A 13593-nucleotide genomic window follows, 5' to 3' on the forward strand; every position below is an offset into this window, starting at 1 on the left:
CAGTACTGAATAATACCACTCCAAAAGCCGGGCAATGAATTGTTGAGGAAGAACATTGTTGCAAAAACAGGTTGCTTCTACTGAAAACACAGGGGCTTCAAAAGTTTTCCATTAGTACTTGTTGGCTAAGATAAACATGCAAGTCCTGTCTTCCTAATCTGCCTGAAATATGGTTAGAATTTAGGTGAATTATCACATCTAATCAAATACATGTAAAAAGCAGCTGAGCAGCCAGGGCTGGTGTCAGACTCTCTCTCTCTCTCTCTCTCTCTCTCTCTCTCTCTCTCTCTCTCTCTCTCTGTGTGTGTGTGTGTGTGTGTCCTGGACTCAGTGACCCTCACCACCCCAACCAAGGTATGGCCAAGTTATACATGTTCTACCCAAATTATAGATCAAGAAAACAAATACATTTCATAGATCCACAAACCAAGGAATTGCATCTTGGGAAATTTAAAATGGTGGCTGGCAATGAGAGCTAAGCTTGGCTCTCATTCAAAACCAGCACTGCCCTCTGGGTTGGTCTGGTGAGGTGTCCTTCATCCAAGTCCTTGGATTCTTGAAAAGTGCACAAATTCTGGTGTTAGACCTATGAGTAGCACCCAATCCTATGAATTGCTGCGCTAAACAAAACTGTGTCGCTTGCGATAAGATTTTAAGTGGGGAGCCACAGTGCAAGAACACACTATTGATTAGAATACAAGCAGGTGGGGGGGGGGGCAGAACTATGATCAATAAAGAGCTTATGGCTCTTTTTGTAATTGCTTGTAGAGATGCCAGTGAGGTTCTCCTCAGTCTGCAGAGGACCAGTGGGGTGTGTGGGTGGCTGGGAGCTTCCTGCCCTCTGCAGCTTTTGCCCTTGCAGTTTTTTATGTTCCCCCTAATAGTTCAACATTGGTCCATTATACTGAATGGAGGTATATAAGAATCTGAGAGCTGGGCCATTTTTGTGTGCCTTGGCTTGGGGAAATGATCTGAGATCTTCATCATTTTGAGGAAAGATCTCACATCATTTCCAAGTTAATCTGAGGTGAGCTTGGAAGAATCACCCATTGCTAATTGCTTGGGCCTCCGCAGAGGACCTAGAAGCCCTGGGGCTTGTTAGTCTGTTGGTCTGGATCCATTTAAATGAAGCTTCTTGAAAACTTTTGGTCCTCTGGTAGCTAATAAAAAAAGAAGTACACCAACAACTTCAACTTATATTCAGCTGTGTTGACGTAGCTGTAACTTAACAAAGTCTGCCTCTAATTATACATGGCAGTCATCTGACCACAGATAAACAGATATTACACAAACCTTTGGAGGGAATAATATTTGGCTACTATAACTTTTGGAATAATTTACTCCACATCCTGACCTTAAAACACCAAAAATGATTCATAACGTTTTTGGGATCTGAGCATAAATATTTTTACTGAACAAAGAGATTGGCCTCCCTGACCTCCATGGGGTTTACACTACGTGCGAGACTCACGAAGAATAATTCTTTGTTTAGGGGCATCGTAGTACATTGGTGAAAGATGGTGGCTGGAGGATTTGGGCTTCAGCCTAGCAAATATCAATAGTGTGTCTCCCACTGGCTTTCATGGGCTCCCGCCCAAAAAACTGCAAAGCAAACAGAACAGAATGTCACAAGAGTGATGGCTTTCACTCCTTTCAGAAGGAAACTCTCTGTATCATAACAACCCTCGTGTAACTATAAATTACTCAGCTATCTCCCGAGAATGGAGCCCAGACTGAAGCCTATGTTAATGATCAAAACCCAAGCAAATGCACCTTGCTGTGCTTTAATTACAAAATCTATGTATTTTAAGCAGAAACTTATTTACTCTGCTGGCAGATATTTATACAGTGAGGAAAAAAATAGCACATATTTCTTGCACTATTGGATGATATAATCTAAACTAAGGTTTCTCCTCACACTAGGCAAATGTTGTTTTGAAGCACACTGGCACAGGCAGCTGCCAGCTGCCTCATAATTGGAAGCCGGCCAGTGTTAATTTGTATACATTGGTTCACAAATGGCATATACTTCCAGGAAGGTAAAGCAAGTTTTGCCTAATAGCCCTGGAGACCTCAGGATTGGCAATCAATAGACACAAGAAGCTGGAAATGGCAGTGCAATGTCAGCATGGCGACAGTCTGACTGCTACTGGAGTCACCAAGCACGATGAGCCTGAAGAGTCTCACAGATCACAATCTGCACATTTAAGGAAAGGGTGGGTTGATGTCAATCTTGTGTGTTCTCTGTTTCTCTTTCTCTGTGTGTAATACTAAGATCCCTATGGTCCCCAAATGTGTTTTGAATTTCTAAACCAAGGGCGAATATTAGGATCTTGTAACTGTTAATCCATTGGTGTTAAGTGATCTTAAGCATATGCACTCTTGCTTAAGAATGTAGGCACCTTTCTGTATCGGGATCAATTCTCCACAATATTCATAACTTTTAAAACATGCATTCTTCTCCCATCCTCCCCACCCCCCCTTTTTCTAAAACTATCAAACACCTCAAGCCTTTTCATCATATGGAAGATGTTCCACTCCTTTGTCACTTCCATGAAGAGCAAAGAATGTCCTCTAGATGACTCCAGAATCAGATCCCAATGGATCTTTCCAATGAGAGAACTTTCTCCATTGCCGACCTGGGCACCAGTTTCAGCTAACAAAGCGGTGGAACTTATCCAACAGTTTAATTCAGGAGAGGCCCCTAGAGTCGATTGCATCCCAGTCTAACTCAAGAAACATTGGTGGACCCCTCTGCTAGCAGCTAAATTAGTATTTACTGTACTGTTTGTAAGCTGACTCGACATCACTTTCACAGTGGCAACACAGGCTAGGAATTTATCAAACAAATAAACACCAATTTTCAACATTCTGTTCTCTAAAGTAGTCCCTAAGGAATGGCTTAAATTTAAAATGAAATTAATGGAGAAACAGGTTTAAATACTATAAATACACCTATTGATTGGCTACCTTGTTTAAACAGATTTAAATAATATAGGCACTAATTAAAATAAGTATAACTACAGGCATGTGGCATGCTGAGGTTTTATATGGAGGATCAGTCCAAACCTTTTTGCATATGCAGGAAACCATCATTGAACACTCACTCTGCCAACACCTTTACCATTCTCACCTGTCCCTGAAAATCCACACCCATAGGCTGCTCACCGACTGCTTAGCATGCCTGGAGCTACTGACCTCCCGTTGTGGTCATTCCTTCTTTCACTTTACAAGAGACGGAGACCAATACTTTCAATATATAAGCATCACAGAGATAAGTAAGTGCTGAAAATTTCCCCTCTCAGTCTCTCCCCTGGGCCTCCTTTACAGAGTCTAGCGCAAGCCCCACCCATTTCAATGAAGAGAGCACAGGAAGAGCCCCCACAGATATAAAATCACCCCAAATTCTAAGCAAAGACTGCTTTGGTTTTTCCAGCTAAACTTCTCCCATACTTGCAGCAAAGGGTCAGTCTAGCTCCAGTGTCCTTCCACACCAAAACCAGTGTTCAGTCGTATGCAACTAACTGGACTGACTTGCAGACAAGTTGCTTTTTCAGATTTTTCAAAAAACATGCAAAATTATTCAAGCAAAACAAGAGTTTTGCACAACCAGCAAATGTTTTGCATAATGTGCAAATTCAGCTGCCCGGTTTTGGAAAAGTGGAATAGAACAACAACACCCCCTAAACATGTACAGCCCCGGTCAAGGTATTGCAAGGCATCCAAACTGTAAACTAGGTTTGTGGCAGGAATTCTCAAGTTCAGGCCTTTGGGTGTCACAGGAATTTTTGTATTGACAATAATAAACAAGAAATTAAAAGCACAGGAAATGTAAAATTAAGGGTGCTTGAGGGATTTGATCTTTGTGAATTCATAGATGAGTTGCCCTGATCCACACCTCTCAGACTAATCTGTAGATCTGAAGTCATTTAGAGATATTATATTTCCCAAATGTTTGGACATACTTCTTGGCACAAAAACTGTACCAAGACGAAATTTAAAAATTCATGTTTTGAGGAGGGGGGCATGCTTAGAAATGTGGATGATGAAAGAAAATACGTTTAAAAATACATATTTAAATGCATTTTTTGTGCAGGTTTTAAAAAAGTTTTTGTAGGTTCATGTGGAAATAGAATGGAAACAGGACAGCAAACACACAAGCAACATTGGCTTAGATAGAAATAGACAGAGTAAAATATTCCTTCAGCATTTTATCAGACCTAATACGCAGTCTAGCCCAAAACGCCATTCGCTTTTGGAAGTAATTAGTAAAAAAAATTCTTTTGCACACTTGATCCTTAAATTTCAAAAATAAAATAAAATTTAAAAATACCATGAAGAAGACGTTACTCCCAGCCAGACTTTGACCATAAACACTCAGACTTCCACTTTTCTTTATATTTCCAAATAAAATCTAAGATGACAACTGAGCTGGGGAATTCTTTTTACAACAAGGATGAAATCTCCACTAAAATATTTAGAACAGAAAAAAAAAATTATCTGCTTAGAGTGGTTCAGACATAAAGTGAGGGAGGATAAACCCCACACACTGAACAAATGCAACACTGGAAACTTAATAGGGCAAACATTTAAGAATTACTACCACATATTTCACTCCCTTTCAGCTTAAATCAAGATTGCTTAACCAAGTGAAATCTGTCCAGGGTCTACTCGGAATAGTGTATCTCTTTCCTCTATTTTCTTCCTCTTGCTTTTTATTTAACTCCATTTTGCTTCCGTATTTTGCATATCGATTGCTATTCAGTACCTCAGACAAGGAAACATGAAAGGAACACAGAGGAGAGACTATCTACATAATTATCTCATGGAGACGACAACACTTTGTTATATACAGGGTTTAAGTCATTCAAGAACAGGATCCAAGGGGAGGAACAACTCTAGAAAAACAAGCGTTCTTGTCTGGTTGACTGGCATTCAGAAAGTCAGTCCCTATTGCCCACAGTAACAATTTGTAGTCTGTTTGGCAGAGGGAGGAATCTCACTGCAGTCTCCGTGGTTTAAAGAAAATGTATCTACAGCAGCTTGGATCCAAGTTTTAAAAATGTTCCATGTTATTTTAGTCCAAGGCAAGCCTTTTAAAATTAAAAGAAAATGTTGCCTTTAATTAAAGATTAAGCAGTGAAAGTTCTTTTTAAAGGAACGCGCTTTTCTCACAAAGTAGAACAGTGAAAAGAAAGTAGCTGGATTTTGAAATCTGCTGCTCTCTCCACAGAAAGGCTACCCTCTCTCTCTCCGACCCACCCTCCCTCTCTCTGAATGCTTTAAAGCAAAAATATGTGAAAATCATTCATTTGTGGAACAATATTTCGGATGCTTTTGCCATTGCCGTTGTGGATATTTGGCACAACCAGACTTTTTCCAGAATTTTAGCAGCGAGGCTGGAATGAGAAGGTGGGGCAGAGATACACATTACGCTCCGCTAAACGCAAGCCCCTCGCCGGAAAATTTACTCCGTTTTGCTGGAATCAAATGGTTCTCCGTCAGGTATGTGCAACGTAGCACATTTCACCACCGAGCAAAACGAAAATATGGAGCTTTCTCCAGAGCCCCACTTTGGCAAGGTGCTGAGGTGCTACAGCAGGAGAAGCGGCTGCTCTCGAGAAGATTTTCAGCAACAATGGGCCATCTGAAAATCATTACTGCACAGCAGTGGATTTTTCCACATGTTCATATGCTGGACAAGCAGGTTGCCCTTGAAGAATTGTTCCCTGGGGGGAGAAGGAAAACCCAGAGAAAAGTACTCTAATGTCAGATCACTGTTTAGCTAGAGCCAGACAAAAATATGGGCCAAACGATCTTTGGGCCATGCTGCTGGCAAAACTATAGGGTGAAGGGAACAGAGAACGCTAATGGAGAAGAGAAAGGAATGAGGTCTGTGATGAAGGCAGGAATGGCAGATAGGAGGGTTTTTTTTAATGCCGAAGAGAGAAGTAAATATAGAACTCTCTTGTCTTTCATTACTTCTCACAGTAAAGACATCTATGTTCATAATGCCAAAGGACTTAGAAAAAAATTACTCTTTCTCCCTGTATACAATCTCTTGCCTCTGTTTTTGATACAGCTGTTTAAAAAAGAAACTGTTGGAGTGACAGAAAATTAGGTTCAAAAGGGAGAAAGATAACACATGTATGGAATTTGCTGTGCAAGTTTGCATTACTTGGGCTCAAAGAAGGTAAATAAATTGTCAGAAATGTGTAGGGTTATTTGTATTTATTCAAGGGAAAATATTTTTAAAATGAGTTAAACTAAAAACATTTTGTTTCTATTGGAAAGGCAAAACAGAAAATGTGTATCTACCATTCTGAAATAAAACATAAAAGCAGTATACAGTTACACTCCAGACATATTTCAGAAGCATGGGATTGATGTCAGTGATGCCAATCATACTGTTATTATCATTACTGATGTTGTTATAAGTAACAAATACATATTTTCACAAATTGAATTCTTGTGCTTCTGTCTATAACTGCATGGCATAGGATCGTACTATATGATCCTCGGGTTCCCTTCCAACTCTACAATTCTAAGATTTATGACATTTTGTTTATCAGAGGACTCTGCTATGGTGTTTTCTTTTTTCTTGGTTTCCATAAAAACCTGCAGTTCATATTTTTACACTGAAGTGATGTCACTGAAAGAAAAATGGAACTATTCCTAAAAGGTTTGACATGTGCATATTGTAGCACAACAAGATCACAGAACAGATTGTGCTCTTTTGAATTTGTAGAAGCAAGACAGATTAAAAACCCTCCCGTTATGTCTAAGCAAGCAAGGATGTTCACCCCAAGACTTGGATAAAGCTCACATTTTTATAGAATGTCTAATTTTGCACATAATTTACACAAATGAATTTTCCACACTATAAACTCCAAGCCTTCCAGTTGTATAAATCTGAGTTACAGCACATAACATCTAGTTATGTGATATGAAGTTTTCATACCTTTCCACTTAATCCTGGAGCACAGCCCTTTATACTATAGAGACCATCACATTTTCTATATTGCCTGGCACCTCCTGATATCAACCCAAAATATTACTGCAATCTGCTACAACAGAACCTAGATCACTGGACAATCGGAAAGAGAACAGTGGTGTTAAAAAGCACACAGAGAACATCTGAACCACCAAATTATTATCAATTCCCCTTAACCACATATACAGAGTGAGCTCGTCCTCTAAACATAGCAGCATCTGAGCACAGATTTTAATGTGGGGTCACAGGAGCATAGGGAATGTACAGAATATAGAATACTACTACTAGTGCAATATAAGTCACCTCCATACCATAAATTTAAAGCACACTGCTTTCCCCAAGGAATCTTGGGAACTGTAGTTTTCTCCCTCATAGAGCTACAGTTCCCAGGACCTTAGCAAACTACAGCTCCCAAGATTCCTTGGGAGAAGCCATGAGCTTTAAATGTGTGGTGTGGATGTGACCTATGGTCACCACAAAAAAAGACAATTTGCTTCTCCAGAGACAAATGATGAAGTACCAGTCTCACTTTTCTTATAACCTACCAGTTGGCCCAGGTGCCAGTGTCTTACAGTGAGTGAAATAACGTAATCCACCAAAACAGCAACATCTAAACTGTATTCCTTCCTGGAAACCTTTGGCTGTCAGGTAACCCTCAGTGAGAAGATCAGTAATGGAGCTTTGCTATTTAAATTAGAAACGGTTAGTGAATGTCTTCATCCATATCTAAACAATGAGGACTACTGTACTAAGGATCAAAAGTCCTGCTCCTAAAAATATTACCATTACAATGAAAGATTTGAAAGAAAGAATTCTTTTACACTTTGCTGGGAAATATGAGAGCCTCGTCAATTAAGGACTAGAAAAAAAAATCATTGTATTGAATTTAGAGGGAAAGCATTAAAAAAAAAATTATTGCAGGCATTTGGCACTTCCCCCTAGAAAGTTGAATATATTATGTGGATATCCAAAATGATTACCGGTCAGCTAGCTTCCTAGTTATATGGAGGGTTTGTCCTGTTTCTTGATTATTTGGAGAATAAATGTAAAAGCTGAGTAACTATTCATAAAACCTGTGCTACCTTTTAATAACAGATTAATTGACTGCTACAAAAATTATCATCACAAATAACTGACATCAAATGGTTCTTTTTACCACCTATTTTTTGGGGAAAGCTTTTGGGCGAGGTTGTTAGATTTCTTTTGGCTGCTCTGACTCAGGCCAACTCTGTTTTCAAAATGATGCTATTCATTTTATCACTGCTGGAAATGAGGTTCTCTGTTGCGGATTGATGTCAGTTGTCATTATGTTCTGTTTATTGTGTTTCATTATTATAATCTGCATCTTCTTGTTTTCACTGTCAACAGCTTTATGTATTTATAAAGAAAAGTGGGATATAAGTTTATATGAAAAGACCCCAAAAAGTACATCTATGCAAGGAGTTTATATATTTATTTAAAAGCATTTCCAAAACTCTTAATATTTAAAAACTCTTAGCATTTACAAAATGAAAACAATCCACCCCCCCCCCAAAAATAGCTTCATGGAGGCCTTTAGAAGGAAGGGTGAGATATGCATTTAATTAAGTAAGTAGGTAACTAAGTAAGTAAAGGTAAAGGGACCCCTGACCATTAGGTCCAGTCATGACTGACTCTGGGGTTGTGGTGCTCATCTCGCTTTATTGGCCAAGGGAGCCGGTGTACAGCATCCGGGTCATGTGGCCAGCATGAATAAGCCACTTCTGGTGAACCAGAGCAGCACATGGAAACACCGTTTACCTTCCCGCCGGAATAGATACCTATTTTTCTACTTGCACTTTGAGGTGCTTTCAAACTGCTAGGTTGGCAGGAGCTGAGACCAAGCAACGAGAGCTCACCCCGTCGTGGGGATTCGAACTGCCGACCTTCTGATCGGCAAGTCCTAGGCTCTGTGGTTTAACACACAGCGCCACCCGCGTCCCAAGTAAGTAGATACAGAGACAATAAAGAGAGAGCAAGCAACAACGGTGTCCAATCTTACAGGTCAGAAAAAACCTGAACAAAAAGACATAAGATGTCTGAAGCAACTGATAGATGATGCTTCATATGGTGTTCCATAGTGAGGGCAATATCAGAAAATACCCATGAGGGGATCACCAGGCTGTGACATTCTGTAGTGTCAGGTGCCACAACTAATTTTCTCTCCTGATGATCTAAGTGATCTTACAGGGTTAGTTAATCTGGTTCCAAGTTGTTCAGGGCATTAAATGCTAGTCACAAAACCTTTAATATGGCCCAGTGGCAGCTGCTGCACTTCCACCCCACAACCTAGAAGCAGCATTCTGCACCATCAGCAGCTTCCACACCACTTTCAAGGGGAGCCCCACACAGAGGACATTAAGTACAGTGGTACCTCGGGTTAAGAACTTAATTCATTCTGGAGGTCTGTTCTTAACCTGAAACTGTTCTTAACCTGAAGCACCACTTTAGCTAATGGGGCCTCCTGCTGCCTCTGCGCCACCGCTGCACGATTTCTGTTCTCATCCTGAAGCAAAGTTCTTAACCCGAGGTAATATTTCTGGGTTAGCGGAGTCTGTAACCTGAAGCGTATGTAACCCGAGGTACCACTGTTATCTAATCATGAGTTTACCAATGGATGAATCATGGTGGCCAAGTTATCCCTGTTCAGGAAAGGGTCTACTTGGCATATCAACCTAAGTCAAGGAGGTTACCTGGCCTGCCAGTGACACAGATGCATCTAGGAGCAGCCCCCCACCCAAACTATGTAACTGTGTAACATCAATCCAAATTGACCAGAGCTGGGAGAATACTGATGATAACATGCCCCAAATCTCCTAGTGACATTGAAGAGCACTGGAGACAAAATAACACTCTGTCTGTGGCACCCAACTGCCTGAGGGCAGATGCATAACCCCCCAGTGCTATCCTCTGAACCCAACTTTGTAAGCAGGTGCCACCATCTCCCAACTCACAGAGCTGTTCCGAGATGGTAGTGTGGTCAACAGTAAAATGACTGAGAGATCAAGTGAGACCAATAGGATCAAACTCATCCTTTCTCCCAAAAAAGGTAATCAACCTGGGCAACCAAGACAGATTCTGCTCCAAGCCCAGGCCTACACTGAGATCAGTATCATCAAATTCCTTCAACTGTTTGCAGATGTACCACTGATACCCTTTTAAACACTTTATCAAAAAATGGGTATTTGTGACCAGGGACATTACCGCCTGCTACAAACCATCAGGCACCAACACCTCATGCAGATACATGTCAACCACTCCCTGAACCATCTGGCTACACCAGGCTAGCTACACCACCCATGGTGGTCAAGAAGCAACAGAACATATTGTGGTGAAATCACTACCAGTACGTTTCCGAGCACAATTCAAAGTGTTGGTGCTGACCTTTAAAGCCCTAAACGGCCTCGGTCCTGTATACCTGAAGGAGCATCTCCACCCCCATCGTTCAACCCGGACACTGAGATCCAGCGCCAAGGGCCTTCTGGCGGTTCCCTCAGTGCGAGAAGTGAGGTTACAGGGAACCAGACAGAGGGCCTTCTCGGTAGTGGTGCCCACCCTGTGGAACGTCCTCCCATCAGATGTCAAGGAAATAAGCAGCTATCTTATTTTTAAAAGACATCTGAAGGCAGCCCTGTTTTTAACACTTGATTGGGAGCCACCCAGAGTGGCTGGGGAAACTCAGCCGGATGGGTAGGGTATAAATAAATTATTATTATTATTATTATTATTAGCACCTTATCCACATTCTCAGACCTCACTGGAACCCAGCTGGTGTGCTTGCACTTATGGAAGGGCTGTTGACCCCAGTGGAGGTGTCCATTAACAGATGAGGAGGGAAAGTGATTTTTGCTATTTCTGCCATCCCAAAAATAAGTCCTATAGAGCTGGGGGACCCTCCGAAACAAAGTGGAAGGTAGAATTGGGCGGGGGGTGTGTGTGTAGAGGGAATAAAACAGCTTCCCGCTTTTGTTAGCTGACACCTATGCTGGATCAATAATTCTTCCATGAGTGCAAGAATACCCGTTGGACTCCTTCCACCCAAAACCTGCAATATTATGCACACTTGTTTGGGAGTCTGAACATACCCTTTTGGAGCACAAGGAGTTGGTGGTGGTAATTCTGTTTTACTCATCTCCTTTCAAGACAAATCTGTTGAAAGGTTTCACAGAACTGGTGAAGTATTGCCAATTAGAACATAAAACTGAAGGTGACTGGGATAAAACGACCTGCAGCTTTATGGTGTGTTAAAATCAGTGAGATTTTCTTTTCTTTTTGCTTCACTGGAATGCAGATCCTACCCTAAGCGCTCCTCGGAAGATCCACTGATACATACTAAAGAAATTCTGGTTTCGCGCAGCCAAGCGCTTCCATCATGGAGTCTCTCTGCTGTTGCAATTATGGCCAAATGGCCAGTTTCAGCAGAATACGTAAATCAGTTCTTAAAATCATGGTAGGTAAAACACAAAACCACAGATCTATAAAGGGACACAGGATTTGCTCAAACATAAGGATATACTGGTTCATCAACTCTGGCATTGCATGAAACAGTCTATGAAGTCACAAAGAACCTAACTCAGACAGGTAAGTTAGGAAACTGCCATTAGGAGTGAAGAGTATTAGCTTATAAGAACATTTTTGACCCTTTTCAAAATCCAATTGCAAAAGGTACTCTTAGGGGAAAGCCCTCTTGTAATTCACTTTAACCATCAGTCACAATCATTTAAAATGGAATGAGACACAATGGCTGTTAGAAAGAAACTGCAGAAGTCCAGAGATACCAAAACGTTTGCAAAACAAAGTGCTGTTTATTTCCAAATGCACCCCATTCAATTTATTTTAACAAATGATACCACCAGGAAGCCCAAACAGCTTCTCTGCCCATGAAGGGACAAAGCCAACAGTCATGTAGTCTCACTTCCAGCAGCTGATCAGTACTGGCCCTTGTTGCCACTGGAGAAGAGGTGAGGTATCTGGACTCAATCCCAATGCCCTCTTACTCTTCCCAGGAGAGACCGGGTGCTCCTATTCCTGGAGTACAAACCCTGCATCAATGTGCGACCATTGTTTGGTTGAACAGCGGGAAGAGCCATAGTGCATCTATTTGCACGAAGAAAGTCTTATGTCCAATCCCTGGCATCATCTCCAGGTAGGACACTGGAACACAGGTGAGAGCTTTATTAGAAGGGAGGGGACACACAGGCACTGTCTAGTATTTTTAAAGAGCAAATCTGGTAAGTCTGATAATTTGGTAGCAGAAATCACAACTAAAGGTGAGGTGCTGCAATGAAATGGGAAATGGCCCATGTAGACAACAGCTACAAACCGACTGAAACCAGAATAAGGGGAAATGTAACTGGATGAAAAACACTGCACTTTTAGAAAGTAAAAAGCTTTTAAAACCCCACATTTTATACCAGGTCTGCTGGGGAAGCTATTATTTCTTTTTCAGGTACGTCTACTCTCTGCAAATTGCCTCCAGTTTTATTTCCCCCTTCAAAGAGCAAGAGATTTGCAAGTGCATTAATGCACAGACAGATATCATTGAGAGGTACCTGCTTAAATCCATTCAGCACAGATGGGAGAATAAGTCCGGTGCTTTGCCAAGTTTCAACCCAGACTGAATTTTTACAGCTGGATTATAAAAGCTTGGCTATGTATATTTTAAAAAAGGGTTTTGTGGAAATACTGATACAACCTTTAAACGCAGTGGTACGAACAGCACCATGATAGCCTAATTTTACACAAGGGGCATGGGCTGATCAGACAGAGGCACAGGCAGAATTTAACAAATTGTTAGTCGCCATTGTCTTATTTACATCAAGCAGTAGCAATAGACTGGAACCTACAAAAATACCTCCCAGGTATAAGGTTTCAAGTCAGACATTTTTCCAGAAAGAAATGAAGTCTTTACGGGCTCTCCTTTCCCTTCATATTACTGCCAAGAACTACAGTCTCCCCAAATCTAACTCCCCCTCCACGCTACTGTAGAATTAACATTTTGGGCTTTCCGTTAATCATACTCTTGCTTCCTCATGAGTATGTATGCGTGTCACTTCCATTCAACTGAGCACTAAAGCTTTACTTCAAACATGTGCTCACACAGGGTGGGTGGCGAATGGTCGGGTGACAACATTCTCCTGCAAGAAAAAAAACCCTGTTAAAAGAGAGAGCTCTGCTCCTGAAAATTATATTTTAGCCATATGCACAGGCTTTAGTGTACTAAAATGTACACACACACACACACACACACCCCTGTCCGGAGGTCACAAGGAGGAACTGGAATGCTCAAACCAAGCACAGCAGAAGGTAGATGATCAACACAAAGCACTAATTGAAAAATAGCTTAATCGTTTTCAACATTTAAGCTTTGGGCATGCAATATTAGAAACCAAATAGTCTTTCAGAAAGGATTTAATGTGTGCAATTTCAAGGGCAGTTCTTCAAAGTGAAGACATGACCCCTTCCTGCATATACTTAGGGTCAAACTGCGCATGACCCTGAACATGTCAACTACATCAGTATTTTTAAAAACTTTCACTGCAGGTGTAGGGGCCTCCATTTTGGGGGGAACTTCAGCAGAC

The 13593-nt window shown here is 41.2% G+C and overlaps 1 protein-coding gene across 1 annotated transcript in view; it reads right to left on the reverse strand.

Moving 5' to 3' along the window:
* Positions 1 to 13593, reverse strand: part of ODAD2 (outer dynein arm docking complex subunit 2) — a 158348-nt gene that overhangs the window by 16823 nt on the left and 127932 nt on the right. The gene's annotated exons all lie outside the window — the stretch shown is intronic.

Source organism: Podarcis filfolensis (genome assembly GCF_964270895.1).
Source record: "Podarcis filfolensis genome assembly, chromosome: 12".
Classification (NCBI taxonomy): domain Eukaryota; kingdom Metazoa; phylum Chordata; class Lepidosauria; order Squamata; family Lacertidae; genus Podarcis; species Podarcis filfolensis.